Source organism: Crinia signifera, chromosome 19 (genome assembly GCF_055691185.1).
Source record: "Crinia signifera chromosome 19, ASM5569118v1, whole genome shotgun sequence".
In the NCBI taxonomy this organism is placed as follows: Eukaryota; Metazoa; Chordata; class Amphibia; order Anura; family Myobatrachidae; genus Crinia; species Crinia signifera.
The window spans coordinates 140931196-140955169 of record NC_139226.1 but is presented as its reverse complement, the minus strand read 5'-3'; the positions used below and the strand labels follow the sequence as shown (position 1 = coordinate 140955169).

Genomic DNA, 23974 nt, shown 5'->3' with positions numbered 1-23974 from the left:
TCGACACGGGGGGGTGCGCCGACATGCGCGGGGGGCGCCGACATGCGCGGGGGGCGTCGACACGCTCTCGGTCGACACGCGCGAGGGGGGGGAGCTGCACGGAGGGGAGGGCTGAAGGCTGCACTGGCTTTGACCCTGTATTTGGAAAGTTTCCAAAAACGGGTCTGCCAGTGTCAAAAAATCGGCACTTAAACGGTAATATACCGTTTAAGTGCTGCGGTGTGAAAGGGGTTTTATCTGGCAGACCCATTTTTGGAAACGTTTCCAAATACAGGGTCAAAGCCAGAGATGCGGTCTGAAAGCAGCATTATTTATTCCCGAAATGGGTGTAAACATTATTTTTAATCATCATTTTTCTTACAGGTACCACTCAATTTTTATAATTAATTAAAAATCATTAGAGCTCTTTTTTCTATAAAATATGTTACATCTGCAGTGCAGCATGGGCTTGCTACGAGTGGGTATCACTTAGCAGGTGGGTATGGCTCAACAGTCGCAGGAGATATTATTTAGGGGGGGGGGGGGGGGGGGGAATTGCCGCAATAATGGATTTTTACGATACACTGCAAGAACGCAGAACGCAGACTTCTAATACATAGATCTGAAAAAGACGTAGAGGGGGGGAGTAATAGCCTCCAATTTTGAAAAACTGGTGCGTTTCCTACTTTCCTAATTGGTCATTATAACTTATAAGGGATACTTAATTCTGCCCTTCTGTGGAAACAGCAATTATCTGGAAAAGTTTGCTATCGGAATGAAAATGAAAATACAGATTTTAAGAAATGTCCCCGCTTTCATACCTTCATTGTATGTAAAAAATAACAAAACTTTTCTTCTGAATTTAAAATATCTTTTATTTAGAAAAACAAACTTAAAACAACTTCTGTAGCAGAATGTATATACAAAAGTTTAGAAATTAATAGTTTTCATATTTCTTCTGTGATTATATGGACTTTCTCATATTAGCGCCCAAATATAATCGCACCTCATAATCTCATTGTATTGCCCCTGGTAACGATGTTCAAAGTCCATCACATCCTGATGAAGATGTTCCCCTTGCTCTTCCGAATAAGCACCCATGTTATCTTTACATTGGTCCAAGTGAGCATGTAACGTATGTAGGATTGCAGTGTTCATTGGAAAAGGATCAAAAGCAAAGTTTTTTTTTTTAAATGAACAAAGATTTTGGTTATTACTCGATAGAGAATATAGAAGACTCAAGTTTTTTTTCTTTTTGACCAGTGTTATTGGTGAGATGGATAACGCGCCAGATTAATATTCTTCAGCTTCAAGGAAAATACTTTCTCGCCCTGCTAAACTGAGGACGGGACGGATGAGCTTGATTGGGCAGAACATGGAAGGCCTCCCGCCCGGCCGACGTGACCTCTCGGCTCAGCACCCGGCACCATGTTGGCAGAACATCAGGGTAGAAGTTAGAACGACCTCTTTTTATCTCTGCATTTAATGACTAGGTAAAGTCTTTATCTCGGTGCCAATATGAGGTTTGGCTGCCAGGCCTGGCTGAACACATCGGTGCACAGATGTGAGTTACTACGCGGCAGCACCTGGAACTGATGAGCAGATGTCAATAAATATTCCGATCTGTGATTCCACGGACTCAGCCCTTTGATCAGGCGCTAATGGCTGTCTTACTATGACTCTGGCTCCGGGTACGTCTGCCCGACCACATGTTCCAGGCAATACGGGGTCATCTAGTTATAGAGTTATAGCACGTAAGCAGGTTGGCGGACGTATCGTATTGTTCTCGCTGTGTTAAGGTGGCCATACACACGCAGATTTATCTGCAGATCTGGCTGGTTGGAACAAAAACCTGGTTTTGGATGAGAGCAAATGACAGTTGACCATTTGCTTGGAAATGCTGGAAAACTGACAAACTGTCACTCATCCATAACCATGTTTTTATTCCAACCAGCCAGATCTGAAGATAAATCTTACTAGTGTATGGGCACCTTAACAGACAATATACAGAAGGACATCTGACTCGGGGTCTTACACAGTGGCGCTACTAGATACTTTGTTCCCCTCTGCCCCCAAAAAAAAGGTTTATTTTTTCACCTACATTCTCATAGCTAGGGGGTTACATGCTCATTTCCGGGTGTTTTATGCTCATCGCCAGGGGTGACATGCTCTTTGCCAGGGCTCACATGCTTGTTGCCAGTGTGTAGTGCACATAGCGCACCAGCACTCAGATAATCCGTCACTTTCGCCACTAGCGCTGTAAGTACCCATTTTTGGAGGGGTATAGGGTCTCTGTCTGCAGATTACATGCGATTAGAGTTGGGGTAGGGTAGATTGTCAAGTTGTCAACAGTGATGGAGATGTCAGGATGGTAACTGTTCTTGGCTGGTGGGAATATAAGTAATTCCGTTTTGTAAATATTGAGTTTAAGTTTGTGAAAAGACATCCAAGATGAGATGGCAGAGAGACATTCAAAGACTCTGCCCAAAACCACTGGTGACAACTCTGGGGTTGATAGATAGATTTGAGTGTCATCCGCATATAAGTGATACTGAAATCCGAAAGAGCTGATTAGTTTGCCAAGAGAGGAAGTATAGATTGAGAAGAGCAAAGGACCTAAGACTGAACCTTGCGGAACTCCGACTGACAGAGGTAGTGAAGAGAAAGTAGAGTCAGAGAAGCGAACACTGAAAGAGTGATCAGATAGGTAAGATGAGAACCAGGAAAGGGCTGTATCATTAAGACCTAGGGAATTTAGTGTTTGTAAGAGAAGAGTGTGATCACCAGTGTCAAACGCAGCAGAAAGATCTAGAAGAATAAGTAGTGAGTAATGGCCTTTAGACTTAGCAGTTACCAGATCATTCACAATTTTAGTCAGTGCTGTCTCAGTGGAGTATTGAGAGTGAAAGCCTGACTGAAGTGAGTCTAATAGGGTGTGAAAGTTAAGAAAGTGTGTGAGGCGAGAGTAGACAAGTCTCTCCAGTAGCTTGGAGAGGCATGGGAGCTTAGAGATAGAGAGAGAGTTAGGGTCAGAATTGTGTTTTTGTTCAGAATGGGAGTAATTACTACATGTTTGAGCAGAGGAGGAAAAGTACCAGTAGCAAGAGAGAGATTGCAGATACTAAAGTTAAAGTTGGAATAAGCACAGGAGATAAATTTCTAATGACTTGCGCAGGTATAGGATCGAGAGGAGAGGTAGTAGAGTAGGAGGATATGAAGAGTGAGGATACTTCCTTTTCATTTGTGGGCTCAAATGAAGAGAAAGTGCCAGAGGGTTCAGGTGTGGAAGAAAGCGGATTAGAGGTTGTGGAAGAGCATACCATTTCATCTCGGATGTTATCAATCTTGTCCTTATAGTAGGAGGCAAGTTCTTCTGCACTGATGATAGCCGGTGGGGGGGGTACAGAAGAGACTTAAATGTGTTAAAAAGTCACTTAGGGTTGGTGGCATGAGAAGAGATGAGAGATTGGCAGTATGTTTGTTTGGCAGCATCCACAGTATTGCAGTAGGAGTGGTAGCTAGTCTTATATGTGAGGAAATCAATCATACTACGAGATTTACGCCATTGGCGTTCTACTTTACGTGACTGATTTCGTAGTTGTCTTGTTGTTTTGGACTGACACGGTTGACATCTAAGCCTACGTGGGGTGTAATGGGAAACTGGAGCCACTTCATCAAGGGCTGTTTCAAAACTCTGGTAGAGGTGGGAAACAGAGTCAGGAGAGGTAAATGTAGAAATGAGAGGTGGAAGGTGGAAAGTGGTGGAAAGTTAATTGCATTAGTATTTTTGTGGGTTAGAGTAGGCTTGCATGATTTCAGTGTCAGTGAGCTTGAGGTAATGGAGGAGAGCGAGAGGGTAATGAGATTGTGATCAGAGAGAGGGAAGGAAGTGTTGATAAAATCAGAGACTGAGCACAGCCTGGTGAAAACAAGGTCAAGGCAGTGGTCTTCCTCATGAGTAGAGGCGTTAGACCATTGGGAGAGGCCGAGAGAGGAAGTTAGAGAGTGGAGTTTGGAAGCATCCAAAGATGCTGGACTGTCAATAGTGATATTGAAGTCACCCAGGATGATAGTGGAGATGTTAGAGGATAAGAACTGGGGGAGCCAGGCAGAGAAATCTTCCAGAAATTTAGATTTGGGAAGCCCAGGTGGGCGATAGATAGCAGCAACACGCAGAGAGAAAGGGGAAAAAACCCTAATGGAGTGTACTTCAAATTATGTAAATGTGAGTGAAGGGACTGGTGGGAGAACTGAGTATGTAAAGGCTTGTGACAGTAATATACCAACCCCACCTCCTTTACAGTTACCAGGCCTGGGGGTGTGAGTGAAGTGGAAACCACCATGTGACAGTGCTGTAGGGGAGGCTGTGTCTGATTGTGTGACCATGTTACCAGGCCTGGAGGTGTAAGGGAAGGAACTGGTGGTAGAACTGAGTATGTGAAGGCTTGTGACAGCAATATACCAACCCCACCTACTTTACAGTTACCAGGCCTGAAGGTGTGAGTGAAGTGGAAACCACCATGTGACAATGCTGCAGGGGAGGCTGTGTCTGATTGTGTGACCATGTTACCAGGCCTGGAGGTGTGAGGGAAGTGGAAACCACCATGTGACAGTGCTGCAGGGGAGGTCGTGTCTGATTGTGTGACCATGTTACCAGGCCTGGAGGTGTGAGTGAAGTGGAAACCACCATGTGACAGTGCTGCAGGCGAGGCCGTGTCTGACTGTGTGACCATGTTACAGTTACCAGTCCTGGTGGTGTGAGTGAAGTGGAAACCACCATGTGACAGTGCTGCAGGGGAAGCTGTGTCTGACTGTGTGACCATGTTACAGTTACCAGGCCTGGAGGTGTGAGGGAAGTGGAAACCACCATGTGACAGTGCTGCAGGCGTGGCCGTGTCTGACTGTGTGACCATGTTACCAGCCCTGGAGGTGTGAGTGAAGGAACTGGTGGTAGAACTGAGTATGTGAAGGTTTGTGACAGTAATATACCAACCCCACCTCCTTTACAGTTACCAGGCCTGGAGGTGTGAGGGAAGTGGAAACCACCATGTGACAGTGCTGCAGGCGAGGCTGTGTCTGATTGTGTGACCATGTTACCAGGCCTGGAGGTGTAAGGGAAGGAACTGGTGGTAGAACTGAGTATGTGAAGGCTTGTGACAGCAATATACCAACCCCACCTACTTTACAGTTACCAGGCCTGGAGGTGTGAGTGAAGTGGAAACCACCATGTGACAATGCTGCAGGGGAGGCTGTGTCTGATTGTGTGACCATGTTACCAGGCCTGGAGGTGTGAGGGAAGTGGAAACCACCATGTGACAGTGCTGCAGGGGAGGTCGTGTCTGATTGTGTGATTGTGTGACCATGTTACCAGGCCTGGAGGTGTGAGTGAAGTGGAAACCACCATGTGACAGTGCTGCAGGCGAGGCCGTGTCTGACTGTGTGACCATGTTACAGTTACCAGTCCTGGTGGTGTGAGTGAAGTGGAAACCACCATGTGACAGTGCTGCAGGGGAAGCTGTGTCTGACTGTGTGACCATGTTACAGTTACCAGGCCTGGAGGTGTGAGGGAAGTGGAAACCACCATGTGACAGTGCTGCAGGCGTGGCCGTGTCTGACTGTGTGACCATGTTACCAGCCCTGGAGGTGTGAGTGAAGGAACTGGTGGTAGAACTGAGTATGTGAAGGTTTGTGACAGTAATATACCAACCCCACCTCCTTTACAGTTACCAGGCCTGGAGGTGTGAGGGAAGTGGAAACCACCATGTGACAGTGCTGCAGGCGAGGCCGTGTCTGACTGTGTGATCATGTTACAGTTACCAGGCCTGGTGGTGTGAGTGAAGTGGAAACCACCATGTGACAGTGCTGCAGGGGACGCTGTGTCTGACTGTGTCACCATGTTACAGTTACTAGGCCTGGAGGTGTGAGGGAAGTGGAAACCACCATGTGACAGTGCTGCAGGCGTGGCCGTGTCTGACTGTGTGACCATGTTACCAGGCCTGGAGGTGTGAGTGAAGGAACTGGTGGTAGAACTGAGTATGTGAAGGTTTGTGACAGTAATATACCAACCCCACCTCCTTTACAGTTACCAGGCCTGGAGGTGTGAGGGAAGTGGAAACCACCATGTGACAGTGCTGCAGGCGAGGCTGTGTCTGACTGTGTGAGTGAAGGAACCGGCGGTAGTACTTAGTATGTGAAGGCTAGTGACTGACAGTACAAATCTAATGTGTTCACTGCAGCCTTCGATTCAATGTCCATCTCCTGCCTGAAGCCGGTGTGGATCTAATGCACATCCAATACAAAATCGAATAGAAAATTGTGGTAATCGAAAATGAGCAGAAAAAACATCAGAGCAGGTGGAATAGTGCGTATCTATTAGGCATCAAATTGAAACGTAATCTAAGTGTGAGCGCACTATTAGTCGGCGCTGCGATGGCCGTGGGGAGATGGAAGCTGCTGCTCATGTTACCGTTCCTTCCTCCCCTTGGCCGGGTCCATATCGCAGGGCTGTGAATTTGCAGCTCTGTCGATGATCACATGACCACGCATGCACACAGTACCCCGTGCGTACACACAATATACTGCGCATGCGTGGTCATATGATAATTTGCGGGGCTGCAAAGTCGATGCACCGCAGACATACTGTATTCCACGTTCTGCTGTCCCTTCAGTGCCGACATACTGTATACCATGTTCTGCTGTCCCCTCAGTGCCGACATACTGTATACCATGTTGTGCTGTCCCCTCAGTGCCAACATACTGTATACCATGTTCTGCTGTCCCCTCAGTGCCGACATACTGTATACCATGTTCTGCTGTCCCCTCAGTGCCGACATACTGTATACCATGTTCTGCTGTCCCCTCAGTGCCGACATACTGTATACCACGTTCTGCTGTCCCCTCAGTGCCGACATACTGTATACCATGTTGTGCTGTCCCCTCAGTGCCAACATACTGTATACCATGTACTGCTGTCCCCTCAGTGCCGACATACTGTATACCATGTTCTGCTGTCCCCTCAGTGCCGACATACTGGATACCATGTTGTGCTGTCCCCTCAGTGCCAACATACTGTATACCATGTTCTGCTGTCCCCTCAGTGCCGACATACTGTATACCATGTTCTGCTGTCCCCTCAGTGCCGACATACTGTATACCACGTTCTGCTGTCCCCTCAGTGCCGACATACTGTATACCATGTTGTGCTGTCCCCTCAGTGCCAACATACTGTATACCATGTACTGCTGTCCCCTCAGTGCCGACATACTGTATACCATGTTCTGCTGTCCCCTCAGTGCCGACATACTGGATACCATGTTGTGCTGTCCCCTCAGTGCCAACATACTGTATACCATGTACTGCTGTCCCCTCAGTGCCAACATACTGTATACCATGTTCTGCTGTCCCCTCAGTGCCGACATACTGTATACCACGTTCTGCTGTCCCCTCAGTGCCGATATACTGTATACCATGTTCTGCTGTCCCCTCAGTGCCGACATACTGTATACCACGTTCTGCTGTCCCCTCAGTGCCGACATACTGTATACCATGTTCTGCTGTCCCCTCAGTGCCGACATACTGTATACCATGTTCTGCTGTCCCCTCAGTGCTGACATACTGTATACCATGTACTGCTGTCCCCTCAGTGCCGACATACTGTATACCATGTACTGCTGTCCCCTCAGTGCCGACATACTGTATACCATGTACTGCTGTCCCCTCAGTGCCGATATACTGTATACCATGTTCTGCTGTCCCCTCAGTGCCGACATACTGTATACCATGTTCTGCTGTCCCCTCAGTACCGACATACTGTATACCATGTTCTGCTGTCCTCTCAGTGCCGACATACTGTATACCATGTTCTGCTGTCCCCTCAGTGCCGACATACTGTATACCACGTTCTGCTGTCCCCTCAGTGCCGACATACTGTATACCACGTTCTGCTGTCCCCTCAGTGCCGACATACTGTATACCATGTTCTGCTGTCCCCTCAGTGCCGACATACTGTATACCACGTTCTGCTGTCCCCTCAGTGCCGACATACTGTATACCATGTACTGCTGTCCCCTCAGTCGGCCATGATGCACCGCTGACACGCTGAATACGAAGGTACCGGAAATAAAATGAACGTTTGCTAGGGAAGAAAATCAATGGTGGATATGGAATAGGGGGGCGGGGGGCTCTCCACCCGAAACACATGTTTTTACCACTATTTTACTTATCTGGGATATTTCCTGCATGTTTGTTACCATGGCGATGGGCTCTGGAAGGATGGCCTGTTTACTAGGCCTCTAGGACATAAAGCAGGCATGTGTTGTCAATTTCCAAAATAAAAAAGAGAATGCGATTCCTCCTGCAATCGTTCTTCACTCTCTCTCTCTCTCTCTTTTTTTCCAGCAGAACAAACGAAGACGAAAACCATCCCTTCCGCTCTTTTCCTCTGTCTCTTCGTTTCAAAGCAATCCTGGCTCTCGTTCCCCCTTCAGAGAAAGTGTTCTTGGCTGCTGAGCAAGAGTCAGTGGGCAGAAAGCCACGGTGGAGGGGCTTAACTCCGGGGAAGGGATGAGTAAAGTGTCTGCAGCCTGAGAGCAGCATTAGGCGGACGGAACGCTGACACCAGACATCGCAGAGCGGCGAGGAGGTAAGTGCCAGTGGCCGGTAGCTGAACACATCCGTGTCCTCACAGTGGAGTTGGTGCCACTGTGCGTGGCCTGCTGGGAAGGGGAAACTTTTACAAACTTCTTCCCAAAGTTTCCCACAAACTTCCAGCTTTAATATTATTACAGCAAAGACCTGAGGGTTTGTCAGAAAGTGGTCGCGGTGGATTTTGGCTGCCAAAATAATCGAAACCTGTTTAACTGGCCTTAAGCTATTTGTGCTGACAGTTTAATGATTGATTGAGATATATATATATATATATATATATATATATATATATATATATATTCTACATACATGTAGCCATTCTCATCTTTGCTGTGATGTGGTGCAGCTAATATATATATAATAGGAGTGTGTGTGTGTGCGTCGTACTGTACAGTATAGTGTTTTGCTACAGTTACTTCTATGCGCTTTCAGTGGTGCATTTACTGAGTACTTTAGCAGGTATCCGTTAACCTGTGGGGCGATGTGACAGGTTGGTCTGGAAACGAGGACGGATTATACAGGAAGGTCTGGTACCCATTCATCTGGCAATTAGAGAATACATTGCAGAGATAATTCTGATCCTCATGTAAACGTTCGGAACATTGCATACGGTGCTCAGGCCACGTCCATGTAGTTGTGCTTCTCATCTGCGGCTAGCCAGGTTACCCGGCTCAGTAAGCGTTAATGGAGGCCACACAGCCCTAATCCGCCGTATGTGCAGGCCGTAGTGTATGTGTACGGAGAGCCTTTGGATTTATGCCCCAAGTTGTTAACCACAAAATTGCTTTATTTGTTTCTTTTAACAGTTGTAAAGTAAATTGACATTGTATCAGGAAGATGCAGTGTACACAATGCCAGATGTGAGTCTGGGAGCAGCGCTGGGCGGATAGAAAACACACAGATTCTGTGCTCACCGCAATAGTAACACAAAGCACACGCCAACCGTGTGCGCAAACAGCTGTAATGCGCAGCTGGGACCGGTGACACCGGTCGTGGACCAGCAGACGTGGCTGGTAAAATAAACCCTTTAGTGCTCGAGGTGGAGATGGGGGCGATACAGTGATTTCTCACCAGTTCTACCCCAATTGGGGATTCCATGGGGAGATGTCTTCCGTGGAATATAGGTACCTTAGATTGGATTTGTCCTTGGTGTCTGTAGTATGGGAAAGGTGTTTTTTCTGTTCTTTTCTCCAGTGTATGATCAGCACACCTGCGTATCCTCCCAGGACATATTAGGAGTACTCCTGTATAGCAGGCCACGTTTCTGCCTCCCTCCTCATTCCTCAGTCACAGCAGGGGAGCAGGGCGGTAATCAGGCGAAACGCGTCACCGCGCCTCCAGTGTATGATCAGCACACCTGCGTATTCTCCCAGGACATATTAGGAGTACTCCTGTATAGCAGGCCACGTTTCTGCCTCCCTCCTCATTCCTCAGTCACAGCAGGGGAGCAGGGCGGTAATCAGGCGAAACGCGTCACCGCGCCTCCAGTGTATGATCAGCACACCTGCGTATTCTCCCAGGACATATTAGGAGTACTCCTGTATAGCAGGCCACGTTTCTGCCTCCCTCCTCATTCCTCAGTCACAGCAGGGGAGCAGGGACGTAATCAGGTGAAACGCGTCACCGCGCCTCCAGTGTATGATCAGCACACCTGCATATTCTCCCAGTACATATTAGGAGTACTCCTGTATAGCAGGCCACGTTTCTGCCTCCCTCCTCATTCCTCAGTCACAGCAGGGGAGCAGGGACGTAATCAGGTGAAACGCGTCACCGTGCCTCCAGTGTATGATCAGCACATCTGCTTATTCTCCCAGTACATAGTCGGAGTACTCCTGTATAGCAGGCCACGTTTCTGCCTCCCTCCTCATTCCTCAGTCACAGCAGGGGAGCAGGGCGGTAATCAGGCGAAACGCGTCACTGCGCCTCCAGTGTATGATCAGCACACCTGCGTATTCTCCCAGTACATATTAGGAGTACTCCTGTATAGCAGGCCACGTTTCTGCCTCCCTCCTCATTCCTCAGTCACAGCAGGGGAGCAGGGACGTAATCAGGTGAAACGCGTCACCGCGCCTCCAGTGTATGATCAGCACACCTGCATATTCTCCCAGTACATATTAGGAGTACTCCTGTATAGCAGGCCACGTTTCTGCCTCCCTCCTCATTCCTCAGTCACAGCAGGGGAGCAGGGACGTAATCAGGTGAAACGCGTCACCGTGCCTCCAGTGTATGATCAGCACATCTGCTTATTCTCCCAGTACATAGTCGGAGTACTCCTGTATAGCAGGCCACGTTTCTGCCTCCCTCCTCATTCCTCAGTCACAGCAGGGGAGCAGGGCCGTAATCAGGTGAAACGCGTCACCGCGCCTCCAGTGTATGATCAGCACACCTGCGTATTCTCCCAGTACATATTAGGAGTACTCCTGTATAGCAGGCCACGTTTCTGCCTCCCTCCTCATTCCTCAGTCACAGCAGGGGAGCAGGGCCGTAATCAGGTGAAACGCGTCACTGCGCCTCCAGTGTATGATCAGCACACCTGCGTATTCTCCCAGTACATGTTAGGAGTACTCCTGTATAGCAGGCCACGTTTCTGCCTCCCTCCTCATTCCTCAGTCACAGCAGGGGAGCAGGGCCGTAATCAGGTGAAACGCATCACTGTGCCTCCGGTGTATGATCAGCACACCTGCTTATTCTCCCAGTACATATTAGGAGTACTCCTGTATAGCAGGCCACGTTTCTGCCTCCCTCCTCATTCCTCAGTCACAGCAGGGGAGCAGGGATGTAATATGGCGAAACGCGTCACTGCGCCTCCTGCATCTGCTACTTGGGTGTTGAAGAAATATAATTTATGCTGGTATTAATGTGCCATTTGTAGGTTCCGTCTGTGTAAAGGAAGTTTTCACTTTCTCCCCTTGTTTAAGTCTAAACTGGATTTTGGATAGACATGTGGAATCCTCTCTCCAGTAAGATGTTAATGTTGCCCATGTGGTTGTATCTGGTTTCATGCTGTAATATAAGTCTGCTGTGGAAGGATATGAAGACTGCAGGTCTGTTTGTCCCCTATTCCCCCTACGTGGACTCCAGTGATGGCGATTTAGGAGGAAGAGATGAATGTTACAGCACAGCCATTGCTGATAACGCATATGATATAAGCCAGTGAGCTCAGCGTTTGCCAAGGAATTCAGACAAATTGGGTGTATGAGCTGCTACGATTCAGATTTAAGGCAACGTCGAGAAATGTCAAGATAATTCCGGCCAAGTATTAAAGCAGATTAGACGTTCTATAAAGCCCCATAGTGTGCAGGTCCGTGTGGAGTGAATTACAGCGTCCTGATAAATGGCACCGGGGCCTGTTCATCATGAAGGCCTGGCGGGGCTGATAGGCAGAAGGGTGCAGCCGGAACGCACCGTCAGGATAGAACAACGATACAATGTCTGGAATGAAGATTGGCCATTCCAGTTCCACATAGAGAAATATATATGTATATATATATATATATATATATATATATAATCTAATTAGTATGTATTATATAATATAAACCACTGGCCAGTGATATTTAAAAAACAACAATAGACAATAAATTAATCAATGGATTGGGTGTATGTTTCTGCACTAGCGTTGTCTTTCGGCTGCCTTAATATAGTACAAGGTTGGATTGGGGAGTATTTAAGGAAAAATGATAATAATATGTGTATATATGACAATGTATAACAATGTGCTTGCGTGTGAAAAAAAGGGGGTTAAAAGGGTTTAAAATGTATACAGCTCTTTTTTGAGTACTGTTTGGTATTTTTGCGTTTTGTAATAGCGGAGGCTCCGGGGATCACGCTTGGGTGAAACAGACCTACACTGTCCCTACAATACCTCTCCTGTGTCTTGCGGGGATCTTGTGCAGGGCTGTCACTCTCGATGTTGTTGCGTCTCCGTCTCCCGGCTTCTCCGTCCGATCGTGGTGACCGGAAGTTCGGGTAGCGTGTTTCCGGTTTCTTCGTTCCACGCTCCCAGCAGTGTTCGACCAACGCGTTTCAAGTTTGGCACTCTTTGTCAAGGATACTGAGCCCTTGCTTGGACTACCTTTTTATTCTAAAAAAACTTTATTTAAAATTTAAAAAAGCTTTTTTTAAATTTTAAATAAAGTTTTTTTTAGAAAAAGAGCTGTATACATTTTAAACCCTTTTTAACCCCCTTTTTTTCACAGGCAAGCACATTGTTATACATTGTCATATATGCACATATTATTATCATTTTTCCGTAGCGCCTTAAATACTCCCCAATCCAATAAATCAATCAAATAACAAACATGTTGACAGACAAAACTAGATCAAAATTCTATATGCGGAGAACACCATCCTAACAAGGTCCCGATGGGGAAATCTATCTGTCTGGCCAGACAACTAAGAGACTGGTTCCCATTCTTTTTATTCATTTTTATATTTCATGTTTATTTTGTATTTTTAACTCATTAAACTCATTAGTTTTTTTTTCACAAACTGTCTATTACTAACATTGCCCGTTTCCACCAAATCGGAATATACAATTTTTCTAAAAAAGAAAGGGATAAAGGACCATTAACATCTCCCTCCAGGCATTATACAAGCATTATACAAGAATTATACAAGCATTGCACCTGCCGATCAAACTAATAATTACTACTGATGGTTTTGTCTGTCAACATGTTTGTTATTTGATTACATTATTGTCTAATGTTGACTATCACTGGCCAGGGGTTTATATCATATATCAAATACTAATTAGATTAAGATTATTCCCCAGCGCAGTTCTTGTATGTGTTTGTTTATCTTTATAATTGAAGGATTTAGCTAATCCTTTTGTAAAAATACTGCAGGAGTTACAATATATCATTGATTATCAATTAAGGCTTTTGCACAGCGTGTAATTGTATATATATGAAATGTATTTTTGTATTCCAATGTACAATTAAGTGGGTCATTTAGAGAATATAATACAGTTGCAAAGTGCAGCATTGTATACAGACGCTATATAAATTAATATTGTAAATAATATGCATTCAAATGGGGGTTTGTTAAAAAATACATGGGCATTCTTGGAAAGATTTTGGGGGTCATTCAGACCCGCTCACCTGGCTGTGAATTCACAGTCCAAACGATTATCGAATGACGGTACGCAGTGCGCATGCACCAGATGCCCGACTGAAAGGCAGCGAGTGAAGGCTAGCCAGTTGGGAAATGAACACATGACAGTTGGGAGCAGAATACATGATAGTTGGGAGCTGAACACATGATAGTTGGGAGCATTATGCATGGCAGTTGGGAGTGGAATAGATGATAGTTGGGAGCTGAACACATGGCAGTTGTGAGCAGTATATGTGACAGTTGGGAGCAGAATACATGATAGTTGGGATCTGAACACATGATAGTTGGGAGCATTATGCATGGCGGTTGGGAGTGGAATAGATGATAGTTGGGAGCTGAACACATGGCAGTTGGGAGCAGAGCATATGACAGTAAGGACTCGGAGCTGATTGGCTGGAGCACAGATTAAATATATGTAACTGCCAGTAATCCCCCCCCTCAAACAATGTTGGATTTTCTACCACCTATGACACAGCGGAGATCCTACATGATCCTATATGATCCTGTAATAGATTTCCCTAATCCCCAGGGCAGCCCCAGTGTCCGGCAGCCTCGTATATCCGTAGACTGATCAGTGTTTGGGAGTGTCCTGTACAAGCTGCAGCTAATGAAGTGAGTGGGTGCAACGTGTTACTAATATGACGTTATCCCTTATGTACAGGCGCCGCTGCCACCTCTCATTGCCGGACTGGGCCGCCTCAGGATTTATATGGTAATGGGCCTGATTCATGTGTGAAGCAAGTAACTTTGGGTCTAATTCAGACCTGATTGCAGGAAATATTTGTTCTTAAACTGTGACAAACCATGCTGCACTGCAGGTGGGGCAGATGTAACATGTGCAGAGAGAGAGTCAGATTTGGGGGAGTTATATTGTGGCTGCTCTGTTTATATGGAGCCTATACACATAGTATTTTTTGCCTATTTTTTAAGCGATCTGACTAAATCTTACCACATTGCTTAGAAATGAAGCACAAATTGCTGTGTGTGTAGGGCCCACAGCGATAGCGATGTACAGCGTCGCGCTTCGCTATCGCCGGGCTAGATGCTTCAAGCATGCGTGAAATATCTAGTCATCACCTCTATTGAGAACACGGGCAGTGACAGATCACTCAGCACACGGCACTGGTGCAGCGCTGTGTGCTGAGTGATCTGTGCTGAGCGATCTGAGCGACGCTAGATCTCTCAGCACACGGCACTGGTGCAGCGCTGTGTGCTGAGTGATCTGTGCTGAGCGATCTGAGCGATGGTAGATCTCTCAGCACAAAGCTCCCATCGCCCCGTGTGTAGGCCCCATTACACTGCTATTTAGATTTCAGTTTGAAGACCTCAACCAATTCTATCTCTCTACACATGTTACATCTGCCCCCTGCAGCGCAGCATGGCATTACCCAGGAGCTTACTTTTTGTCCTTTCTTAAACACATGAATCAAGTCTATGGTGGGAATATGTATGCGTCCCATGGGAATTCTGGGGGCAGACGTGGTATTTGGTGCTTATGAGCGACACCTGTGATTGCCTGTTTGGGGATGTAGCGCTGGCGTAGGCGGGTACTTGGGCATGTTATGCTTTGTGTGTATTATAGTTAGCTATTTGTTTCTGATGGATTAGGGGAGATTTTGACATTTTATTGATTGATTTATCTGTAACCTCCGCACGCAACCGTGGTGTCATCCAAAATTGTTCTTCAAACAAATGTAAAATCATTGTATAATACATTGGGCAGAACTCGTCCGTCTCCTGCATCTCCCAAAACATCCAAAACATTTACTGAATGTGTGTTCAGCGCCACAATCAGCCAATCAGAAGCCTTCTGTAGTGATGCTAAGTGCCATCCATCACCGCGTTATGTGCAAATGGCCTCAAACACCCACAGATTATGGGCTTTCCCTGGCATCGGAGAGTAGGCATCTGTTTGCAATAGCGGGCACGCCACCTTACTGCGCCACAGCTCGCTCTGTATGATAAACGGGTCTACAGTCAATCTGCTCCCAACTGTCATGACAGTTGTGAATGGGACACATGACAGTTGTGAGCGAAATACATGACAGATGGGAGCTGAACACATGACAATCATGAGCGGAACACATGGCAGTTGGGAGCTGAAAAAAATGACAACTGGGCATGAAGTACATGACAGTTGGGGGCTGTACACATGACAATCATGAGCGGAACACATGACAATCGTTAGTAGAACACATGACAATCATGAGCGGAACACATGACAATCGTGAGTAGAAAATATGACAGTTGGGAGCTGAACACGTGACAGTTGGAAGTGGGGCAAATGGCAGTCGGGAGCAGAAGACATAATAGGTGGGAGCTGAACACATGCCAGTTGGGAACAGAACACATGCCAGTTGGGAGCTGAGCACATGTCAGTGAGGAACTGATTGGCTGCAGCACAGTTTAAATATGTGTAACTACAAGTATCTTGCACAGACGCATACGGGCGCCGGAGGTTCTTGCACGGGCGATGTTCCGTAAATTACGCCATACACGCTGCTGTAGGTCTCAGCACTGGGATGTTCCCAGAGCTTAACTCTTTGATGCACATAGAGAAGTCATGCATTACATAATATGGGTACAGGGGTAATTGGGCAGAAAGAAAGTTCTGCAAACCCTTTACTCTAAGCCTGGGATAAATTAACATCAATCCTTTCCAGCCTAGATGTCCCTGCTGATTAGCTTGCTAGAAAATCCACATGCCTTCCTAATTATTCCTTCTGCGAATCGACTGGAACCCACTTGATCGCCCAGCGTTGTTTCCCATCCGTGGAACGTGTTACTATTTTCCCTTTGGTTCCAGCGAGCAAAGCGCGGGCCCTGTACACGATAAGCAGGCGTTATGGTATCGGTATATCCCAGCTGGCGGAGACGCCTAATGATAAGAACACGGTATCGAAGCGGCGGGCAGCCAAATAAGTTGGATAAATGGCACATTACAGTGTTTGTAAACTAAATGAAAGCAGACATTTCGGGGACCTTGCTGGAGTTTCCCAGAGCCGGTCACATCTGCTACTGTTTTAGCCAATGCCGAAAACAAACTGGCTTTGTTAATTGGGGATATCTGCTGCGTTTATCAAAGTAACTATTCTGTCAGTGCGACTGTCCGCGATGCTAGGAGATGGTCATAGACGTGGTGTTCGCCCTGCAAGGTCGGTAGGCTCAGCATCCGGATCCACCTGATGAGACCGCCTGGACGTGGTAGATGGGCCCAGAATTCTGCCATTGCAGAGTTTATTGTATTTGTTCTGATAACCGCTCTGCTTGCGATTTCTACAGTGTGCATTGGCCCTTATTCTGGTTCACTCGCAAAGGCAAATTCCTTCTCAAATGGGCAAAACCATGCTGCACTGCCAATGGGGCAGATGTAACGTGTGCAGAGAAAATTAGATTTGGGTGAGTTATTATGTTTCTGTGCGGGGAAAATACTGACTGCTTTATTTTTACACTGCAATATAGATCTCACTTTGAAGTAAAATCCCACCCAAATCGAATTCTCTCTGCACAAGTTACATCTGCCCCACCTGCAGTGCACATGGTTTTGTACATTTTAGAAGGAATTTGCCTTTGCGAGTGAACCAGAATAAGGGCCATTGTCTTTATCTTCCTCTGTGGCTCTATAAATATCAGCAGCGTGAACCCGCTCGTTGTGTTTAGACTGAGTGCGCACCTTACACCCCCTCCCAATATGACATCTGCAAAAATAGTTAATTGGCGTAAGGAATGTCGACACCACTAAAATGTCGACAATAGAAATTTTAGGTTTAGGCTTAAAATTGGCTGTTAATATTCTGCATTCAGTTATTGCGAATGTCCAAATTCTGTCTGCCGACACTCTGGTGTCTATGTGATGACCGTCTACATTTTTATTGTTGACAAAACGTGCCAGTCCTTATGAATTTCCCATTAACCATGTGCTCGGTACCTCCCTGCAGAGGACGGGTATTTACGTTATCTATTTCTGTTACCGTGGCGATGACGGAAACAATTATTATTATTTCAAAGCTTCCTCCATTGGGCTGTGACCGCCATAACCGCGGTACAAGGTTTTTCGGCACTGGGTTGGCTTTGAGTTCTTCATGGGTTTATGTGTCAATGTCAACACCTGACGACACCTCGCTAGGCTCGCTTTAACGTTGCCAAGGGTAACCACGTGTATGGTAAAGCACGAGAGAGTCCAAAAATGTTTACAGATTGTGAAAAAGTAATGTCAACCTGTATATATTTGACCATTGCCATGTCAATCTTTTGCTTGTGTCGACCTTTTGTGAGTGATGACCTAATGTTGAACTGTTGTTCTCAAAATATTGACCGAGTCCTAGACGCTGTGGGGTAAGGTGGGAGTTCTATTGAAGATGTTGCCCATAGCAACCAATAATAATAATAATTCCTCTTTCTATTTATTTTGTATCTTCTATTGGTTGCTATGGGAAACATCCCATCTTAGTAAATATACCCCTGTAGGTCTATCAACCGGAAGCATCAATTATTTATCACTTGGATCCATGTCCCTATCAGCCAATGAATCAAAGGGTAGCTGGGCCTCATTCAGACCTGTCGGCTAGGCTGCCGATGATTTTTTTCCCCATCGCAGATAAAGTCAGTTTAAACTATTATCCTGGCTGCAAATGGCGGAATTCGGGGCAGGCGCTTGAACTTGCCGAAGGCGTTTGCTCAGGGGGTCTGCACACATGCGAGACCCCCACCATCGGCCGGAGGACCGAATTCAGCCTGCTACGAGCAGAGCTGAATCACCCCCACAATGCGTTCTGTAGACGGATCTTCTGGTCATTTAATCCCGATCTCCATGGATGAGACACATTTCTAATTCACTAATATTTATTTACATTACAATTTTTCTTGATTAAATAGTTTTATTCTTCAGTCATTTTGCTGCGCTTGGATTTTGCCGTGCAATATCGTCTAATGTATACGCGCCATTTCTATGTCTGGGTCAGCGGTCAGCGCGCCATTGCAAATTGTTCACTTCCTGTCTTCACTCAAAGTTGGTGGTTATTCAGTCCTGATCCCCTGGATGTTTTTGGAGTGTGGGAGGAACCTGGAGTACCTGTAGGAAGCCTGCACATATACAAGGAGAACATACAAACTCCACACACATACAATTCAAACCCAGGGCATCAGTGCATGGAGGCACCACTCATCCAGATGTCCCCATGTGTGACCGTCCTTACCCAGTCACTGCGCAGTCTTCCGTCACTGCGTCTCTTATAGGGTGTAGCTGCGTGAGACCCCCAGGGCCGGATGTCCCCATGTGTGACCGTCCTTACCTGGTCACTGCGCAGTCTTCCGTCACTGCGTCTCTTATACTGTGTAGCCTGCATGTGTCCCCCAGGGCCGAATGTCCCCATGTGTGACGTCCTTACCCGGTCACAGCGCAGTCTTCCGTCACTGCGTCTCTTATAGGGTGTAGCCTGCGTGTGACCCCCAGGGCCGGATGTCCCCATGTGTGACGTCCTTACCCTGTCACTGCGCAGTCTTCCGTCACTGCGTCTCTTATAGGGTGTATCCTGCGTGTGACCCCCAGGGCCGATGTCCCCATGTCTGACCGTCCTTACCCGGTCACTGCGCAGTCTTCCGTCACTGCGTCTCTTATAGGGTGTAGCCTGCGTAAGACCACCAAGGCCGGATGTCCCCATGTGTGACGTCCTTACCCGGTCACTGCAAAGTCTTCCGTCACTGCGTCTCTTATAGGGTGTAGCTGCGTGAGACCCCCATGGCCGGATGTCCCCATGTGTGACGTCCTTACATGGTCACTGCGCAGTCTTCCGTCACTGCATCTCTTATAGGGTGTAGCCTGCGTGAGACCCCTAGGGCCGGATGTCCCCATGTGTGACCGTCCTTACCCGGTCACTGTGCAGTCTTCCGTCACTGCGTCTCTTATAGGGTGTAGCCTGTGTGAGACCCCCAGGGCCGGATGTCCCCATGTGTGACGTCCTTACCCGGTCACTGCGCAGTCTTCCGTCACTGCATCTCTTATAGGGTGTAGCTGCGTGTGACCCCCAGGGCCGGATGTCCCCATGTCTGACCGTCCTTACCCGGTCACTGCGTAGTCTTCCGTCACTGCGTCTCTTATAGGGTGTAGCCTGCGTAAGACCACCAAGGCCGGATGTCCCCATGTGTGACGTCCTTACCCGGTCACTGCGAAGTCTTCCGTCACTGCGTCTATTATAGGGTGTAGCCTGCGTGAGACCCCCAGGGCCGGATGTCCCCATGTGTGACGTCCTTACCCGGTCACTGTGAAGTCTTCCGTCACTGCGTCTCTTATAGGGTGTAGCCTGCGTGAGACCACCAAGGCCGGATGTCCCCATGTGTGACGTCCTTACCCGGTTACTGTGAAGTCTTCCATCACTGCGTCTCTTATAGGGTGTAGCCTGCGTGAGACCCCCATGGCCGGATGTCCCCATGTGTGATGTCCTTACCCGGTCACTGCGCAGTCTTCCATCACTGCGTCTCTTATAGGGGGTAGCCTGCCCCAGGGCTGGTGACTTGGCTCATCCAGAAGGCTGGCTCATCAGAGGAAGAGTTAAACGGGCCGGGTGTGAGATAGATGCCAGTGCCAAGTATAACCCAGGCTTGTTTACAATAACCGTGTGAGGTTTCAGCCTATAAAAGGCAATGTAGACCTGTAGCGAGTGACGGGAATGTAAACGTTTGGGAGATTATTGCGTCTATCATATACATTGTGAGACCGAGGGGGGCTGCTGGCTTCCAGGAAGCCACCTGTCTGATGTCACTGATGCTCCTGGTCTGATATTATAGTGATGGATAGAAGATTGTATACAACCACGTGGCAGGAATCATATACTGCCTCAGTTACATGGCATCTTGGTTAGAACAGATTATAAAATACTCAGAGTAACGTGATACGTTAATATTCTGAGTCACGTGATACGTTAGGGGTGGGCGGATCATTTAATACTGAGTCGCGTGATACGTTAGGAGTGGGCGGATCATTTAATACTGAGTCGCGTGATACGTTAGGAGTGGGCGGATCATTTAATGCTGGGTCGCGCGCTGCGTTAGGGTTGGGCGGATCATTTAATGCTGAGCCATGTGATGCGTTAGGGTTGGATGGATCATTTTATACTGCGTCACGTGATACGTTAGGGGTGGGCGGATCATTTAATACTAAGTCACGTGCTACGTTAGGGGTGGACGGATAATTTAATACTGAGTCACGTGATACGTTAGGGGTGGGCGGATCATTTAATACTGAGTCACGTGGTACGTTAGGGGTGGGCGGATCATTTAATACTGAGTCACGTGGTACGTTAGGGGTGGGCGGATCATTTAATACTGAGTCACGTGGTACGTTAGGGGTGGGCGGATCATTTAATACTAAGTCACGTGACACGTTAGGTATGGGCGTTGGTATGTTGGGGACGGACTGATAATTGAGTCACATGGTATGTTGGGGACGGACTGATAATTGAGTCACATGGTATGTTGGGGACGGACTGATAATTGAGTCACATGGTATGTTGGGGACGGACTGATAATTGAGTCACATGGTATGTTGGGGACGGACTGATAATTGAGTCACATGGTATGTTGGGGACGGACTGATAATTGAGTCACATGGTATGTTGGGGACGGACTGATAATTGAGTCACATGGTATGTTGGGGACGGACTGATAATTGAGTCACATGGTATGTTGGGGACGGACTGATAATTGAGTCACATGATATGTTGGTGACGGACTGATAATTGAGTCACATGGTATGTTGGGGACGGACTGATAATTGAGTCACATGGTATGTTGGGGACGGACTGATAATTGAGTCACATGGTATATTGGGGATGGACTGATAATTGAGTCACATGGTATGTTGGGGACGGACTGATAATTGAGTCACATGGTATGTTGGGGACAGACTGATAATTGAGTCACATGGTATGTTGGGGACGGACTGATAATTGAGTCACATGGTATGTTGGGGACGGACTGATAATTGAGTCACATGGTATGTTGGGGACGGACTGATAATTGAGTCACATGGTACAGTATGTTGGGGACAGACTGATAATTGAGTCACATGGTATGTTGGGGACGGACTGATAATTGAGTCACATGGTATGTTGGGGACGGACTGATAATTGAGTCACATGGTATGTTGGGGACGGACTGATAATTGAGTCACATGGTATGTTGGGGACGGACTGATAATTGAGTCACATGGTATGTTGGGGACGGACTGATAATTGAGTCACATGGTATGTTGGGGACGGACTGATAATTGAGTCACATGGTATGTTGGGGACGGACTGATAATTGAGTCACATGGTATGTTGGGGACGGACTGATAATTGAGTCACATGATATGTTGGTGACGGACTGATAATTGAGTCACATGGTATGTTGGGGACGGACTGATAATTGAGTCACATGGTATGTTGGGGACGGACTGATAATTGAGTCACATGGTATATTGGGGATGGACTGATAATTGAGTCACATGGTATGTTGGGGACGGACTGATAATTGAGTCACATGGTATGTTGGGGACAGACTGATAATTGAGTCACATGGTATGTTGGGGACGGACTGATAATTGAGTCACATGGTATGTTGGGGACGGACTGATAATTGAGTCACATGGTATGTTGGGGACGGACTAATAATTGAGTCACATGGTACAGTATGTTGGGGACAGACTGATAATTGAGTCACATGGTATGTTGGGGACAGACTGATAATTGAGTCACATGGTATGTAAGTGTGGGCATATTCAATTAGCAGTGTTAAAAAATGTGATTTACCAGGGCTTGATATAACGCGCCTGTTGAGCTTAATTCACTAAGCCCAGCTAAAGTGTGGACACTGATAATTGTCTATTCCACAATTGTGCGCATGCTCCCACGCGGCAGCACCCACGTGGGAGAGTCAGTAAACTGTAAGCACATTCAGGAAAATGCGAGCGCGGGCATCAGCGACAGGACAGAAACACAGCGTTGGGCGGGAGTAGAAACGTGGTATTATGGCTGGTAATAATCACATTAGGTGCGGGGGAGGGGGGGATGAGGAAATCAGCCTGTACCCTAAAAAAGTGGAAAAAAAATATATTTTATTGGGGAAAATTGTTGGTGCTCTTAAAATGTTTCAAATGGGTGATTTGTGGTTTGATTTTTTTTTTTTTTTAATATAGAACATGTTAGAAAACAAGCAGATAACTGCTATAGTGTCATTTTCTTATTGCGATTGATAAGCGCTGGAGACATGGGAAGCGGGGACCAGGCCCAGGCCTTATAGTGAGTGATTAATCCAGTCCATATGCGCAGTTACTGAGCTCAGGCTGTTTATTTAGATACTAGCTAAGCCCGCACGAAGCAAAAGCTTCGAAAGCTAGTCTTACCTTGTGATTGCCTCTGTGTTTCTGTATGTGTAAAAGAGATGTAGTTTCACTTGCTGCCAGCAGATGGCGGTGTTTTGGTTAGACACAAACACTAGACATATATAATCATCTAACATGCAACCAACCACTTGGCTATCGAAGCTTACAGCTGCTTTGTTGCTATGGGTAACAAGATGAATTTGTCTCTTGGCGCCATGTTTATAAATATAGGCCACTATATATATATATATATATATATATATATATATATATATATATTTTATATGTGCCATCCACACTTGATGTCTTCAGGGCCTCGCAAGTCATGTTGGTAATTCTGGAGGCGTGGACGGATTACTAATTAATTTTTTATTAATATTATTACTATGATAAGTTTCTTGTATAGTGCAGCAAATTCCATTTTGCGATTGCACCCTAACCCCATGCTCTCCTATACATCTGCGCTGCCCAGTGGCTACAGTAGATGTGTCAGTGGCTAGGAGTCTCAGTGGCCAGTTGTATCAGTAGCCAGTTGTATCAGTGGCCAGTTGTATCAGTAGCCAGTTGTATCAGTGGCCAGTTGTATCAGTGGCTAGGTGGTTCAGTGGCTAGGTGTATCAGTGGCCAGTTGTATCAGTGTCCAGTTGTATCAGTTGCTATGTGGTTCAGTGGCCAGTTGTATCAGTGGCTAGGTAGTTCAGTGGCTAGGAGTCTCAGTGGCCAGTTGTATCAGTGTCCAGTTGTATCAGTAGCTAGGTGTATCAGTCGCTTGGTGGTCAGTGGCTAGGTGTCTCAGTGTCCAGGTGTTTCAGTGGCTAGATGACTCAGTGTCTAGGTGTATCGGTGGCCAGGTGTCTCAGTGGCTAGGTGTATCTG

General features: G+C 46.8%; 1 protein-coding gene across 1 annotated transcript in view; it reads left to right on the top strand.

Moving 5' to 3' along the window:
• Nucleotides 1–8509: 8509 nt before the first annotated feature.
• CDON (cell adhesion associated, oncogene regulated) overlaps nucleotides 8510–23974 on the top strand; it is a 115135-nt gene continuing 99670 nt past the window's right edge. Inside the window, exon 1 of the mRNA XM_083163543.1 lies at nucleotides 8510–8620. The gene's annotated coding sequence lies outside the window, so the exon portion shown is untranslated. The remainder of the gene's footprint in view (nucleotides 8621–23974) is intronic.